Source organism: Chanos chanos, chromosome 10 (assembly GCF_902362185.1).
Source record: "Chanos chanos chromosome 10, fChaCha1.1, whole genome shotgun sequence".
NCBI classification, from domain to species: Eukaryota; Metazoa; Chordata; class Actinopteri; order Gonorynchiformes; family Chanidae; genus Chanos; species Chanos chanos.
In genome coordinates, this window is record NC_044504.1 from 13,725,446 (window position 1) to 13,742,123 (window position 16,678).

Sequence of the window (16,678 nt, forward strand, 5' to 3'; positions counted from 1 at the left end):
GTTTGTCTTGTTGGTCACACAATCAAAGCAAACTCCATCCTGGTGAGGAAAAAGCAGGTATGTGCGAGGTCCGTAGTGGCTGGCAAATTTATTTATGATTTGCGAGTGTCACAATTCTGTGAAATGTATTTTGACTTTAATCTGTGACTGCAAAAATGCTTGCAAATCACTTTTGCAAAGTAGGATAATCCCTAGACACGAAAATACCACATCTTCAGTGGTGCAAAGATGAATGATTCTCCTCTGGTGAGCCACCATGGAAACCTGTATTCACGTTCCATATTCTGTGAAAATTGATTTATGTTCTGTCACTGTGCATTCAGAACACACTCTTAACATTACAATAGTTCCTGCATCATTTTGAGATCAGTGCTTCGATACACTTGTGTCTGTAAAGAGCCAAGACTTAAACAATAACAGAAACTGATCTATGATTAAAATATGTAGTTAAAATATATATGGTCAAGTCTCAAACTACTTTGTACTACAAATGGAATAAAGAATCTACATGCTAACAAATACACTGCTATCAACATTTCAGATCTGATGTTTGGTTGATGTTCACATGTTAAATAGTTAGAAAAACAGATACCTTGAATGTAGAAACCAATGACTGTAAAAAGCATGGACAGCGTGTTTCCACGCCCTGCTGTTCTATAGAAATGAGGCCAAAATTCCTCTGCCATGTTGTCAAATTTGGAGCCAGAGTTTGTGCAGTGGGGACTTTCTGTTGCTATCTGGAGCTGGGGTCTGCGCAGTAGAGACGAGATTCGAACTGTGTGTACGTCAGGTACACCTACTTGTTTGGTAGGCCCGCCCCCTTCTCCCAATATCAATGAACAGAAAGGGTGCGATGCAGGTGCTGTAGCTGGTCTCTTCCAGCCAAGGCTGTCAATCAGTTCATTTCCAAGTGTATCCCTGCCTTCTTACGATATAGTAGAATAAAGTCATAAAAACTAATTTCTGGAGGAAAATAAAAAATGTGCAGATATCAGCACAGGGAGAACTAACCGTTCGAATCAGACACTGTAGATGGAAAGACAATTTACACAAGAAAAGTGACATGGAAAATTTTGTCAATGAAACACATGGGGATGGGCAGTGCTACACATTATACTGCACCCTGACAGCAGGGGTGCTAGACCTGTGGTTGCTTCACTTTTTAGAGATGTTACGCTGTCCATGCTTTTTACAATCACCGGTAGAAACTAATTTAATGAGACATCAGGAAAGCACAAGGACACATAAGCAGCTGGGAATGAAATAACAGTGGAAGCAATATTAAGGTTGAGGTTAGAACAAGACCATGACCAGAATTTTAACAACAGGATAATGGTCCACTGCAATGCACTGGCGTAATGTAAGGGCCTGCCTCCGCATTGCAGAATATGTGCTCTTTGTCACCTGGACAATGTCAGGGCAAGTGTGTCCAAAAGCTGCAGGAGGAAACTTTACACTTGAATTTTAACTTCGTTACCATGAGTTTCTCCTCACAGCTACATTCTATGACCATTTCCTAAATTGTACAAATTATAGTTGTTGCATGCAGCTGAAATAGAAATGGAAATGGATAGATTATATACTTCTGTTGTCTGATTGTATTTGGTAAAAAATGTTTAGATGTCTGACTTCAGGCATGAGGGAACAGAGGGAAGGAGCAGCTGAGGGGAGGGGGGAGGTGGCAGTAGTCTTTCATTTTGAAGCATTAGGGATCTCTTACACACATCTGAGCCATAAGCCATTCATTAGTGCGATGGTACATCACTGTGTGTCTTTGGCTGGGCTGCGACAGAATGCAGTCATGTGATGTAAACGGATTACTGAGGCAAGAAACCATCCAAGAGACTATGTAAAACTGAGCAGGCTGTGCAATCTCCATAGCAACTGTGTGTAATAACAGGAATATTTGGGGAAGACTGAATTACACTGGAAAACATTATTGGCTGTGGTAACTAAACCAACAGTACGAACAAGAGCTGAAGACACATGAAAGGTTTTGTGGAATGCTTAGCTGTTTGCAGCACTGGGATAACCCAAGGTTACAAATCTGTGTCACATGACTTTGATGCTGATTTTAGAAGTTTTTAGTTTCAACGAATCGCTTTATGCTCTAGTTTGAGCAAAATTGCCTCTCCTTTCTGAGGACACTGCAAATAAGACGTTCTTGCCACCTCTGGTACACGTGACCTGTTTTCTTTTTTTTTTCTTAAGGGACTGAAAACTTCAACAAGAGACAAAATCATTTGTTTCTACACAAAGTGAAGCTATTGCTATACAGAGAGGATGGAACTCTTAGTATAGTGGGTAATGGTGTGGATACATTTTTTTCCTGTGTTTAACCATTCCAGTCATGTCATGTGGATACTCCTCTGAGAATGTTGTGTGTCACTGATCCAGCACAGCCGTAGGTCTCTTGTATTCTGTGAATTATATGATGGGATGTGTGTTGCTTTTCAGCCTGGCAGTTATTGATCTGTTACCCACCTCACGTGATCCTTGTTCTAACAGTACACAGAACTGCATCAAACTGAATGTCTATATATCTAAGCCTCTTTTTGCTATGCAATCTTTTTTTTTCCCCCAGAAGAGTCAAAAAGTGTGCCCAAATGTACTACAGATACATTGTCTGAAAAAAAGCTCATTTAATTGACACTAAACTAAACTAAGAATTCTGTTTCAAAGATATTACAGAACATTTAGCTTCTTCACTCAAAAAAAATGCTGAACCACAAGTTCAAGTTTATTTTGAGCCCAATATCACTGTTGACGGTCTCAAAGGGCTTTACATGGCCACAACAAACAAAACAGGATGGCACCCTCGGACTTAATCTTCATAATGGACAAGAAAAAAACTCCCCCAAAAGCCCGAGTGTAACAGGGAAAAAATGGAAGAAATCCTGAGAAGGACAACAGAGAGAGGAGACACCTTCATGGCCAGGCAGGGGTGCAATAGGTGCTGACCCAGTGGACAATTATAAGTAATGCAATCATAATGCAAAAGAAAATACACTAGCAGACAAAATAAAGATAATAAAAGCAGGATGAGGGGGACAGTGATGATGAGGAGGCTGACAGGGAGGGATGAAGAGGACGGAGGGGGGTGGGGCACACCTGGGGGGAAGACAGTCACACTCACACAAGTCATTCATACTCAAACATAAGAGACACACACACACACACACACAGAAAATGAAGGGACAAAAGCATTAGTGGAATATAAAGCAAATAAAGAATGTAGTTCATAGATGCATAAATGCAGCAAAGCTACTGTGGCGCAGTGACTGTGGAAGGCGCAGGAGGAGCAGGGCCATGCAGGGAAAGCAGATCCAGGGAAGAGGGATAAAGTCAAGCCGCTGACCTAAAGATGAGAGCCACTATGCTGCGAGACACAGACAACAACCATTGGAAGGGGAGGACAGTTTTCTAGTTGTCTCCACCTGACCAGTGCTCCAGCTCAGTCCTTCTCCAGTGCCATTTAGCTGGTGTAGCACGTAGGTTAAACAATTTAAATCCAAACAAATGGTGGTCCAAGATGGTTGCTGAGTCTGTTGAATGATCCTTAGCTGTAAAATGTGTATCCATTGCAGTTCTGATGTCGATCAAAGTCTGTCTGTTGTAGGTGATCATGGTGTTCAAAAATGTAGTGTTGTTGCTTAAAAATAGAGTGAATAAATTAAAAAATTAAAGTTGAGGAAGAGCTCAGAGAACGACAGCCATATTGACAGCACATTACCATAGAGACCAAATAATCACCACCTAATCATTAAGTCGCCTAGTTATTTCAATTAAGCAAGTGAGGGTACTCAAGCAAGCAGCCTATACATTCAACATTGGAATAATTGTCATACTGAAAATGTTTGTTTGGAAATGACATGCTAAAAATGCTAAACTAGAGACTGTAAAAAAGGACAGCGCACCAACATTCTTATCATTAAATTATTCAACAAACTCTGACCTTGTGTGAGAGAGCATTGTTGATTAAATGTAATTAAACAGCAACATTTACATTTATCACTTTATCATGATTGCATAATAATCTTTTGCCTTTAAACCACAAGGTCACTGAATATGTCTTGTTAGAGAGATAACAGAGCTGCTTCATGACTGAGTTTGCATTCTCTATGATTCACTTGTCTAAGATCTTGTTTGCACGGATGCCATGATTAACCAGCTAATGCTTTCAGTTTGATCCAGATTTGCATCTTGGTAGAGTGCAGACAGAGTCTGAGTTAAAAGAGAATTCTCAAAATAACTGTGAGCATTTGCTGTGCTACAGGGTATCTTGTTGAATCTTCACTGAAGAGTCAAGGCTGTATGTACCAGGGCTATTCAATTAAAAATTGAAGTTGGCCAAATTTCAAAACCAGGCCTTGTTCATGAAAAAAACCTGACATTTTTAATAGCCTGTTTGTATTTACATTTGTTTGAAACCATTTATGTTTGTACATGTTTCCATTTATTTAGCATTTGAGGATGGTGAAATAAATTTGTTATGCCATGTGGGGTTAAAATGATAGTTTTCACCATCAATTTTTTTTTAGGGTTAAAAAAAGACATATTTGCTTGGCTTGACTACAACAGCTGAGTACTTACAGGCAAGTATTGACTGTGGCTAGCAAGATGTTTATGGTGCAGTACAGAGGAATGATATCTACCTATGTGTGTTTCATATATGTATGCATGTATGTTTATTACAGAGAAGGGCAGTATTTAAAATATGTATTTAATTACTTTTGAGATGTTTGTTTTCCTCATGACCAGTAACCCAAGGAAAGAAGCTGCTTTGGTGCTCAATGCAAATATCCTTATGGCAGTGGTTCTCAACTCTGGTCCTGGGGACCCACTGTATCAGGCGTGCAGTGGAGCTGGACCCAAATGCAAGACACAGCGGACGTGATAACCAAAAGGAGGACTTTACTTACAAAAAAGCAGATAAATAAACAGGTACAAACAGGAACCAAAACTGGAGACAAAGAGTGCAGCCAACCAATGTCTTCAAACGAACACAAACAACAATAGACAAAGGACGGGTCAAACACAAGGGCTTAAATACAAGAGGAGAACCAAACTGGGGAAACATGATTGGTTGAAATTAACAGGGGTAAAACGAGGTTAATAAATAGAATAAACAGAATCAGGTGAGGGGCAGAGACAGACACAAAACAGGAGCACAAGACATTTCAAAACAAAAGTCCAAACCAAGGTGCAAGCTGTGACACACTGTCCTGCACGTCTTTATTTCAACTCTCCTGATCTCAGGACTGACACACCTGATTCCACTGATAAATTAATCATCAAGCCCTTGATTAGCTCAGTTAATGAAGAGTTAAAACAAAGACGTGCACTTACTGTAAGTTGCTCCTGAAAAAGACTAAATGTCTAAAATGGTGTTACAGATCATTTTGTATGTATTTTTGTATTTTCAAATTACAAATGACTTTTAAATTTATTAAATACATTTTCTGACACCATTATTTTGTATTTTATTTTGATACATTAGATGAGCAAGTATTTGTAATAAGATACCTTTTGATGTATTTGTGCCCATCTCTGTGTGTGTGTATTATAATATATACATATGGTAAAATGGCACAGTGCTGTTAAACTGCATGCAGTTGTTGTGGGATGCTTCTTGTCAAATAAAATTATTCCAATGGTGTTAACTGCTGTATAATCTGAATTTGACTACAATCACTTCTGGACCATTGCAAGTTGCTCTTAGGCCATCTCTTGTTTAATACATTACATGTAAGATGGTTCAAACTATTAAAGCTGAGATCATCCTTAGAAGGCAAGCACTTTGTTGCAATCGTATATTAAACTGCTGGAAACAATGGAAATGTGTTACTCTCCCAGAAATATGATACCCAAAGTACAATTCAAAACCTCATCCCTCTGGGCTTCATTTCTTATGTATATATATTGTTAAGGATGTGCACAACAAACGTTTCCTTGGTGTTGGAAAATCAAATGTGTCCTTATTTTCCCCCTGACTCTGAACTGTTCAGTTACCCATAATCTCTCATGAGTCTACTTGTCACCAGCAGTGAGTAATGCTTCCTCCAACACATCTGAAGCCAGTCATTGTAATTGTTTACAGTATAAATTGTGACACATTGTCAAACATCATAATGGCTTGGAGAATAGTGTTGTTAAACAGCCTTGACAATTACATATGCATCTGACTGTCAGTGACAACTGATTGAAAGAGAGAGAGAGAAGTAACCATGCCTGATATATCTGCTTAAAGGAGCATGGTCAACAGGAATCTTTTAAATGTTGCAACTTTTTGCAGAGTTCTGAAGGACGAGAGAACTGGAGTTAGGGCTTGTGTATTCCAAATACAGAATGCCCCTTTGCAATTATGGACCACAACTTGTGTGGGAGAAATATTGCTTTGCATTATGATTGTAACTTTTAGAAGGAAACTGTGCCTCATGACTGTTGTCATGATGAAGTATTGATATTGTAGGGACCTGAAATGTATCTGTGTATTAGAGAACATTTATCAAGCCCTGAGTAAAGTATGCATGTAAGCGAACACCAAGTGTCCTGTGACCCCACGTGAAAGGTTATCTTGTAAACCCCCGCACATGTCCCTAGACACCTGTCTCTTTGTTCTCTTTGTATAAAAAGCTTTGCACTCCCTAACCCTGCTGAGAACTGCGCTTAATCTTTGAGGTGTGCCTCTCCCATGTGCATGAAATAAAGACTGACATAATATCTGTATTGGTTGTTCCTTCAGACAATTAGCAACTCTTTTCCATACAGAAGAATTTCCCCACTTGGCAAATTGTGCTTCTCAGGAGGATTACATTCTGAAATTCTAAATGAAAGTTTTTAAGAACAATTTTTAAATGACTCCATTAAGCACTCCCAATGAATCAGGTAACTCCACACCATAAACTGAAACATTTACACCAGTGTCATCTGTTTTCTGACACCTCCTCAACCCAATGCTCCTCTCTAATTAAAATCTTTTTAACCTCCGTGAACTATCAGCCCCCTTTGGTGTTTAGCTATAAAACAGCGTCCCACTCTAAACTGATGATGTCACATAGTACAGAAGTACAAGAAAGTCTGATTTCCAAGCCACAGTTGGGTGTTGAATCTCTCAGTTCCTCTCAGAAATATAAATGACTTAAATGACACAAAAAAATGTAGAAGGAAAATGTTTTGAAAATTACAGGAGGCTTTTTATTTTTCAGGCTTTAACAGGTTTATGGAGGATGGATCTGACAGTGAAAAAGAGGATAAAAACAGAAATTCATCCTCCCGGTGATGAACTATTTACAGAGCCTTCCTCCCATGTTCTGTTTTTATCTTTCTCTCTTTTACTCCAGTCTGCCCATGATAGCGTAAAAAATAACTCACTGAGTTGTAAGGGCCGTGATGTGTTTGTTGAGGCCCATTAACAAGAAAGCCATTAGTGATCTCCAAGGAGTAGAGAGTGTCTTTTAGTGTAAAATTAGTTGTTATTTTTTCTCCAAAAACTTTAAACTGTAAGAACTACTGAACAGTGAAAGCTAGCAATTATCAATTCTGCTTTCAAGAGAGCGGGTCCTGGGAGGTCTTCAAAAATGTATTGCTTTCTTCCACAGTGATTCATCTTTTGTTTTAACAATGACGGATAAAGCTTCCTTCTGAAAATAGGACACGCTGGATTGTCCCTCTACTCTGCTGTTAGAGTGACAAACTATTTTTGGTTTTGATAGAAGGCATGAGGACTCTTTCATTTGTCTCAGATTTACTCCCTCTCTCTATCAGTCAGAATAAATCAGTCAGAATAATTACTGTTTATAAAATGAATTCCAAGGAGTGGATGTCTATATCTGTCAGGTTTTTATCCTTTGACCAGTTCAAAAAAGAGTAAAGTGTTAGGTTGTCTCAGGCTTTCAGGGCCACTAAGATGCAAAAAAGCCATCCAAACAAAACAAAGAAGAGAACACAGAGTACCAACTTGTTTTCATGAAAAGCACACCTACACTTTATAATTTATTTATTATTTTTATTCTATCCAGACTGGTGGTGATAGAAACTTTGAGTTCACCCACTGAAAACCACAAGATTACCAGCATTAACCATTTAACTAATTCTGTGTTTTCTCACTATAGGTATTCTTGCGGTCATATCGCCAAATTGTACAGTGATGGCAAAAGAGAGACCTTTTTGACTTATTCTTGGACACTAAAACAAATACTGTAAGAGAGGAGTGTCTTCTGTCCTGAGGGGGAAATTTATAAGAGAGTGCCCAAAATCAATAGTACATTAAGTTTCTGCAAATCATCTTAGAAGGTATCCCGTTAGATTTGTGTAAACATCACAGGGTAATTCAATGTACTGTTGTTGTTAATAGACTGTGACAGTCCTGCAAAGTCAAGCAAACACTGCCTTTCTTCTCACACTGTTTTAATGCTGAATGACTATAAGATTTTCTTGCATATTACTGATCCAAACTACAATCATGACATGTAATCGATAATGTCCTCTAGTGGCAGTCCAGTTTTTTAGGCGATGAAAGAGCCAGAATGTTACTATGAGCTCTGCACTCCAGACCTTTGAGCAATATGTGTGGTGGCAGTATCGACTCTTGAAGAAACAGCATTCGCACCATAGGGTGCAGCTGGCAGCTTAAAATGGCTTCATATTCCTTGGCTGTTATTCGACCATGCAGAGCAGTTTTCAGATACAATGACTCCTGTGAGATGGCTGCTTGTATCATAACAGATCCATCACCATGTTTAATAGATGGTAAAGAGGAAATGTGGCTTGAAGGCATCCCTTAGCTTTTTCCACACCTAAACCAGTCTAAAGAAAAGACAAGGCCTGATCGGAATGTATGACTTTTGTTTTTTGTTTTTTTGTTCAGGGATCCAGGATTTTTCCTAATGTGGTTTTATCCATATGTCAGATCTAAGCAGGGTCATACCATAGCTCTCCCATAACTACCAGCTGTATGAAGTTCAAAAGGTGTTAACTTGTGTCATAGTCTACATATTTTGATAATTAGTATTCAAATTATTATGACTCAACTCTCTAGCAGGCATTGCCCTTTTAGTTTTGGCTTAATTAAAAATAACTTTCAACATGTACATGCTGTATACTGACTAATTGAGACACCCCAATTTACTGGGTAAGTAAGATGTGAGGATAGGGCCTCGAACTGTGCCCCCACATCAATCACAACTGCTCCACAAAGCTGACAGGTGATTTCAGAGAGGATTCAGTACCCAGGAGACCGATTGCCTGTCAAACACTGTTTAGAAACACTCCAGAGCACATGGCTGGAGGGAAAGGAATCCTAACAAGCTACAGCACATCCTCACACCTGCAGGCACTCTCTCCCACATCCTGGCAGCTTTAATATAACCTGAGGCACAAGAGTGAGCAGTCCAGGGATTGTTTTGTCTTTGAGCTCAAGTTGTGCTCTCTTTTACATCCACAGACTCTAAAACCAAGGATGGCCAGAGCCTACTGTGACCTCTGTGACCACTCAGACTCCTGTTACTCCACCCGTGGACCCTGCCACACAAGCACGAGACACCTAAAGCGTGGATCTGCCACCCATTTCACTGCTTCACGTGCCCCTGGTGTGCTTCAGGTGTGCAGTGTTTTTGTTGTTTTGTTGCCTTACCAAAAATTTCAATGCAATATTGACATAACAGGAGTTCCTATCATTTATGTAGCTCTGTGCTTGTGTATGATCTTTAGTTCATATTATGTTATCATCTTAATGTCTTAAATACAAACTATCTAAATTCTTTAGAAGTAGCCTACAAGCATAAGACTTACATTGCTGAATAGTTTTCAAACAAAAGAATGCAGCAGTAGATGGGAATTGTGTCTTTTGATTCCAATCCATTTCCATCACTCTTGATGATGATTCTGTGTGTGTGTGTGTGTGTGTGTGTGTCCTGTTTTGCCTGAGAGGAATCTCTCTCATTATCCTTATGCAATTTGGCTTCTCTGTTCTGCTGCTGACCAAGAGGTTAATGCACTGTCATAAATAATAACATACTAATGATTCTGTCAAGTGGTGCTAAAGACAGAGATTTAGATACACAGAGCCTTTACAGAGGGGTTTCATCAGTTGCCTTTGAGGCACTTTGTTTAAATTAATCTGATGACGATTCACAAAATTTGATTGGTGTGCTGAGAGGGAAGGCAGTATAGAACTATGGGTGCATGATTTAATTATCAGACTTGACACTGGGTGCAAAATGATTATAGTAGTAATGATAACAAATTGATTATTACACCCTAAGGAGGCAAGGCAGTGAAAACATCAACTATTTCATCTATTAGTACATCTTTCATTTCAACTGGACATTCATTCATCTGAAACCATCAGTGCCAACCACTAAACTAACACTGATTTGAAGCTGCCTAAACCACATGACCTGATATGCCTCAAAGCAGGCTTTCCCTATAGTCACAAAATATGCTCACAAAATATGGAGGACTAAATTGTATCTTGGGGAGGGAGCTAAACACCATTATCCAAAGCAGGTACTCTATTGTCTGTTAACATCTGTTTCATTCCCATTGGTGTCAGTCCAGGAAATCTCTTCTCAATTAGAGGACTGGAATAATGGAGGCTGTTTGATGAGAAAAGCTGGTGCACAGAGGCACTGACCTGTCAGATCTTGGCATGCCTAGATTATCTTCATTTGTCTCTATTTGAAGAATTATAAATCACAAAATCTGTGAGAGTGTCTATATGCATCAAACTAATTATCCTTCTATCTTACTATTTATTGGTGACTTATGAGTTAACTTTAGCGAATAAAGTTTGTAGGCACTGAGCGAAACTATTAAGCTAAATGGAGAAAGTTCTGTCTGGAAGCATGAAAAAAGGACAGGAATTTTGATAAAAAATGAATTACGTTGAAATGCACTTGTTTACAAGGTGTTATTAATGCTTGTTATATGAGTAGAGAGTATAATGACACCTCATTTTTCATGTACAGATACTAAACGAATTGCTGTGTATCTCCACTAGCCGGTCTTGCTATCAGGAGAAAACAGCCAAAGTTCTGAAGGCAAGTTTGAAAATCCTCCAAGCATATTAGGTCATTCAGAGGTCATCATTCCATTCACTGGATTAAGTCAGTGACAGAAACAGTAATCCTAATCAGTTCTCAACTGTTTTTTTTTTTTTTTTTATAGTGGGGATAGATTAGCTTCCAAATCTTCTCTCTACTGACACTGGGTTGATTTTAGCAATTCACCCAAGCAGCAAAAATACAGGCTTTCTCTCTGGTTATCAAAAATACAATCTCACAAAACTGGTGTGTGACTTAAACACAGTCACACTTACATTCTATGAAGACATAGGAATACATTAAAGTGTATGGTGTACCTTTGCATGTGTTGCCTTCAAAAATAAAGTTGATAGCTTTACTGGTGTTCTTTCAAGAGAAAATGAAACATTTTTCACTCAACACTCTTGAATTTTTCATGTCTGCTGAACAATAAAGTACAATTAGTAACTCACAAATTTGGTTTATAAATTTGACTATTAAAAATATTGAAATCTTTGGAACTGCATTAGGCCTGTGAAAAATAATGAGATATTGTTTAATAAATCTGAAAAAAACAATGCTTTAAAGGCTTTTGTCAAAGCCAAGAGGACACTGGACGCTAGCAGTACCTCATATACAATCTGCCTACATCACTTGAAGCTCACCAGATCTCTTGTGACATCTTCTCTGCCCACCTCATCAAACTGACCCTCACTGTCAGCCAGGTGGGGAGACAGGGCCAGGAGAGCAAAAGCCTAGAAGGTCAGACCAACCAATCATGCCATTTCACATGAGTAATAACTGTGGTGACACATGCCTACTTTTGTCAGTGATCATTATAGCGACATCCCTCCGCCAAAGGATTTTTCTTCCTGGATGAACTTCAGCAATGACATACCTTAAGCCCGAGGAGGAGATTACATTAACAAAATTAATGGGACAGAGACCTCTTTCACCTCTGTCTCATGACCCTTGTCACAAAACTGAGACGTTGTTATTACTAGCTGTTCTCCACTATCTTCCAGATCAAACATTTTTTAAAAGTTCTTTACAGACTTTTGCTGAGTTCAGTTAGTCTCAGGCATGGTTAAATTGTGTAAATAGGAAAATTAATCTGTACATTACAATGACAGTTAGGGATGTGTATCTCCCTTATAAGGCAATCTAGACACATGGGCCACGATACGATTCAGCGACAATACATTTTAAACATGGAACAATTCAGTGCGATTTGACTCGGTGCGATTCGATGTGATGCGATACGATGCAATCTGATGCAGTTCTTAACATTTGTTTAATGTAAACATTCATTTTCCATTATAAATTAAAATACGCCAATTCTATAAAAGTGACATTGCTTACCTTCAAATAGATATATTTCATAAAAGACCTTGGAATCCTAAGTATTTTTGTTACTTTATGGCAAAGGAAAAATGGAAGATGAGTCGTTTCAGAATTACATGTAATTGTGTTTATTACTTTTCCAATAGACAGAGACAAAAAGACTTACAGTATGAGCAAACATTTTAAATCCTTAACAATAAAATTGGCTAGATGCCGTGGTTACTTTAGACCTCGCCAAGTTGTGGCTAAGTTGTGGCTGGACAAAGTTTAATATCTGTGTCTTTGTATTGCCTGTTCTTGCTTGTGCTAGCTGCACTAGCATCCACAGATCACCCGCATAGGTTCCACCATGCCGTCTCGCCAGGTGAGTAGTAAGATTTGTTGTGCTACCACTGTACTTAATCGCTGTTCTGCAGATCTTACAAATGGCCATTTGTCCAATTTTCCTTCCTTCTTATAAAATCTAAATGTCTTCAAAACTTCAGATTTGATGGTGCACTGTAAACTGTGTCAATGCTGTCGGACGTGTTGTTCTTGTTTTAACCTCGCAAGCAAACTAACGTTACTCTCGTAAAAGCTAAAAGGTCAATGGCGTGCAGATTTATTAGAGAATGAATGAGTCTTCCGCAGCAGCTAAATACTGAAGTAGAATTAGCAGTAATAAGCTTGAGTCAACTGATTCGTAACTTTAGAGGCCATCGACCAGTGTGTGGTACATTTAGACGATCCATAGGTCTGCATATCGATCCAGTCGCCTCTTTAATGTTAAAACCGGTTTCTGATTTGTATCGGTGAATCGTTACACCCCTAGATCAATGTTTAGTTGGTACTGCTCTCAGCCCCTCCTTCCACACTAAAAGAACATTTGAAAGAAAAAAACATACATGGTTTCCACATAATTGACATCTGCTCTTTCCACATTAATTGTTCTCTTAAATTTAATTCAGTTTGTATTTGTTAAACCAACACTATTTGTTCGAGTTCATTAAACGTAATTTGTCAGATCCAACCAAGTGATCTGTTCAAATGTATAACACCCAAGAATAATAGACTGTCAGTGTTACTCCATATTATACTTTTGGATGTCTCCAATATGATTTTGCAGTTAAATTTATGTTGCTAGACTGCAGAAGATTGTTTTGTGAAGCTGTAATACACCCCAGATCTGTCCTCCACTCGTCTAGCAGCTCTGACCAACCAGTGGGAGTCACTATTACAGCAACTGGGAGATGATTCCCTGCTTGTATCCCACCCGCAAACACTGGGTATTTGTCTGGAGACCGTTACCAGGATACAAACCCAGGCTCAGGTCTTCACAGTGACAGGGTGACGTTTTTTCCGCTGCACCATCCACAACTATGATGTATGGTGCTTATCTTCCATGGTAAGCAATAGGTGTCTCCAACAAATGCATTCTTCTCTTTCTCAATTTTTTTTATTGCCAGTGGTGGCTAAATTTAACCAGTTCAATTCTTCTCAACATGATTGAAAAGGGTACATTTTACCCTTTCTGAGATGAAATGACTTCTAATAGATTAAATCATGTTCAGAAGAGGAACATGCATCAAATGTGGAAAACTAACGAACTGTGGTTAAATAAATTGGACATCCTTCATATCCCTGTTTTTCAGTGTAGTGAGCACATGCTTGAGTAAACTAAATTGCCTCCTACCTCCCTGCAGAAGCTGAAGAGGGATATGAGGAAAAGACCACCAATTTCAAGGTTGAATAACATGCACAAAAGAAATGATAGAACCCTCTTTTGTGACCTATTCTGATAATAATGAATAAACATTTAACGTTAAAATCAGGGCAAAGCTGTACCGTCACTCAATATTTATTTTCACTCCTAACAACGAAAAAGACAAATGAATGACAAACTTGAAGCACCAGACCAGCAACCAATTTTGCCTAAAATCTAGATAAACTTCACATCACGAATATGGGTGTTTCCCTTCTTTTTCCTGATCTTATATAACACCAGTTTCCAACAAAGTTCAACAGTATACCTCAAACTGCAAATTATTTAATTATTTTTCCCTTCATTCTGTCAATCTTTTTTTTTTTTTTAACGCAACACCCACAAATGAAGAGTCATTTAAAGAAAAATATTAAAGAGCTGGTTGTCAAAACCCTACTGAACCTGGTGACAGTTTTCAGCAACAAAGCATGCAAGTGTGGGCCCATCACAGACACAGCAGCAAAGCGGCACAGTTCCATGAGGACGTGGTATAACGGTGTAGATCAAACTATGGCGGAGTGCAGCTGAACAGTTGACACGCCAATGAAAAGATGTAGATTGACGAATGACAGTACAGAAAAGCTGTTCTACTTGTGACAAGACTACAGAGTGTGTTATCTCAAAAATGCAGTGGAGGAGCATGCAGACACATAGGTAGCTTTAATAAGTCAGAGCCTTACCAAACTAGGAGAGGACATTTCCCTGTGGACACTGATTTTGTTCATATCAACACTTTTGGAAGATTTATAACATTGTTAGACTCAGTGATCAGCGGTTTCCATGCTACACTATAAAAAATAAATCCTGCAGGTGGGAAGATTTCATTAAAACTCATAACTCTATGCTTTCTTAAATAATAGAATTGTGACTTGTTTTACAAAAAAAATCTGGGTGATTTGGTGAGAATTCACTAAATATTTTGATTTATTTTGAATAACTATTTGCTTTTAAATGGGAATTGACATGCTCATTTTAATCAGACATCACAGTTGATTTCTTTTTTGGCAGGGGGGGACTTTGTAAGAGACATTGTGGAAAGTTTTGTCTGAGGTAAGTTCTAAAAATAATATTATCCACCACTTTTTCTGTGAATGTGACAGATAGGTGTTCAGGCCGGTGAGGCCTGGTAGAGTGAGGACCCAAAAGCAGACCCAGAGGACAGAATGTTACTTAACAGATGTTTAACGAAATCCTTACTTTCCAAAAAAAAAAAAAACAAAAGACAAAATCACAATGATGGTAGCGGTGGACAAAGACAAAAGTGGTAGTCAAAAGCAGGCAGAGAAAATCAGGCACAGAAAGTCAGAAAAACCAGGCAGAGGTTCCAAAAAACACTAGGCAAAAACACAATCCAAAAAAACAGGCAGAGGTCAAAAAACATGATAGAGGCACCAGAACCAAGCTGAGGTAACCAAAAACAAGACAAAATCGCAAATCCAGGAACAGGCTAGGTCAAGAGAAAAATGAGCAAGGCAAACCAACACAGTAATAATGAATATGGCAAGATAATCTGGCAAGTTAGTGGGGAAACAGACAGGCCTTAACTACAGTGGCTGATGAGGTGAGTGGCAGCAGGTGAGGGGGAACCAGGCAGGAAACAGGGTAAAACACGAACCGGAGCATCCTGGAACCGACAGACAAGGCATGCAAGACAGGACACAAGGAAAACATGGATTAGGACCTGGAAGAGCAGGGGTGGACCGTGACGGATAGGTTCAAATAACTTAATTCTATTAAGTTGTGTAAACTGAAAATGTCCTTATAAATTCTACTGACTTAAAAATTTTGAGTTGTTATAACACATAAGCCAATTTTGAGTTAAGTAAACGAAAAAGTTTGATTAATTTCAAATCACTTTTGGATCAAGTAATATGAACTCCAGATTATTAAATCGTAACTTTTAAATCACTATAACTTTTAAAATTTTGGAGTTCCAACATTCAAGGTCAGTGCATTCTGCTTACATTGGACCTAGCAAACTTTCTGCAGAGATTACAAGAGTTTTTAAAAAGAGAATGGTCACTACAGTCGTCATTACAACTACTTTGAATTTGGTGCAGTGCTTGGCTGACAAGCCAATGGTGCGAAGCTACCATCTGTGAGCTAATGACTGAACGCCTCTAAATCAGAATCTCGCCAGGACACAATGACATGATGAGATATGATGTCAGAGTGGTCTTTGATTGACTACAGCCGCCCGGCATTTTTTCTATGAGGTGGAACGGGTTGTCAGTGTATGGTGGAGAAGTCACTCTCAGCCACCTGTTTCTGGATCAAGGTCTCGTGGGCAATGGTCTTACATGTGATTTTATTTAGTGAAAGTACTCAAAGAAGTTGTGTAGCATTAACTACATTCAGTGAAATTAAGAAAATCTGCTTGATTCATTTGGCAGGTTCTCATTTTCATTAATAGATTTTACACTGTTTATTGAGGGACACATTAATAATTTGGGTTATTTTACATGATTTATTGTGACTGTATTTACTTTAAAAAACACAAAAAACAAAACAAAACAAACAAACAATAAAAAAAAAAAAACCCAACAAAAAAACAAGACTATACATTTGC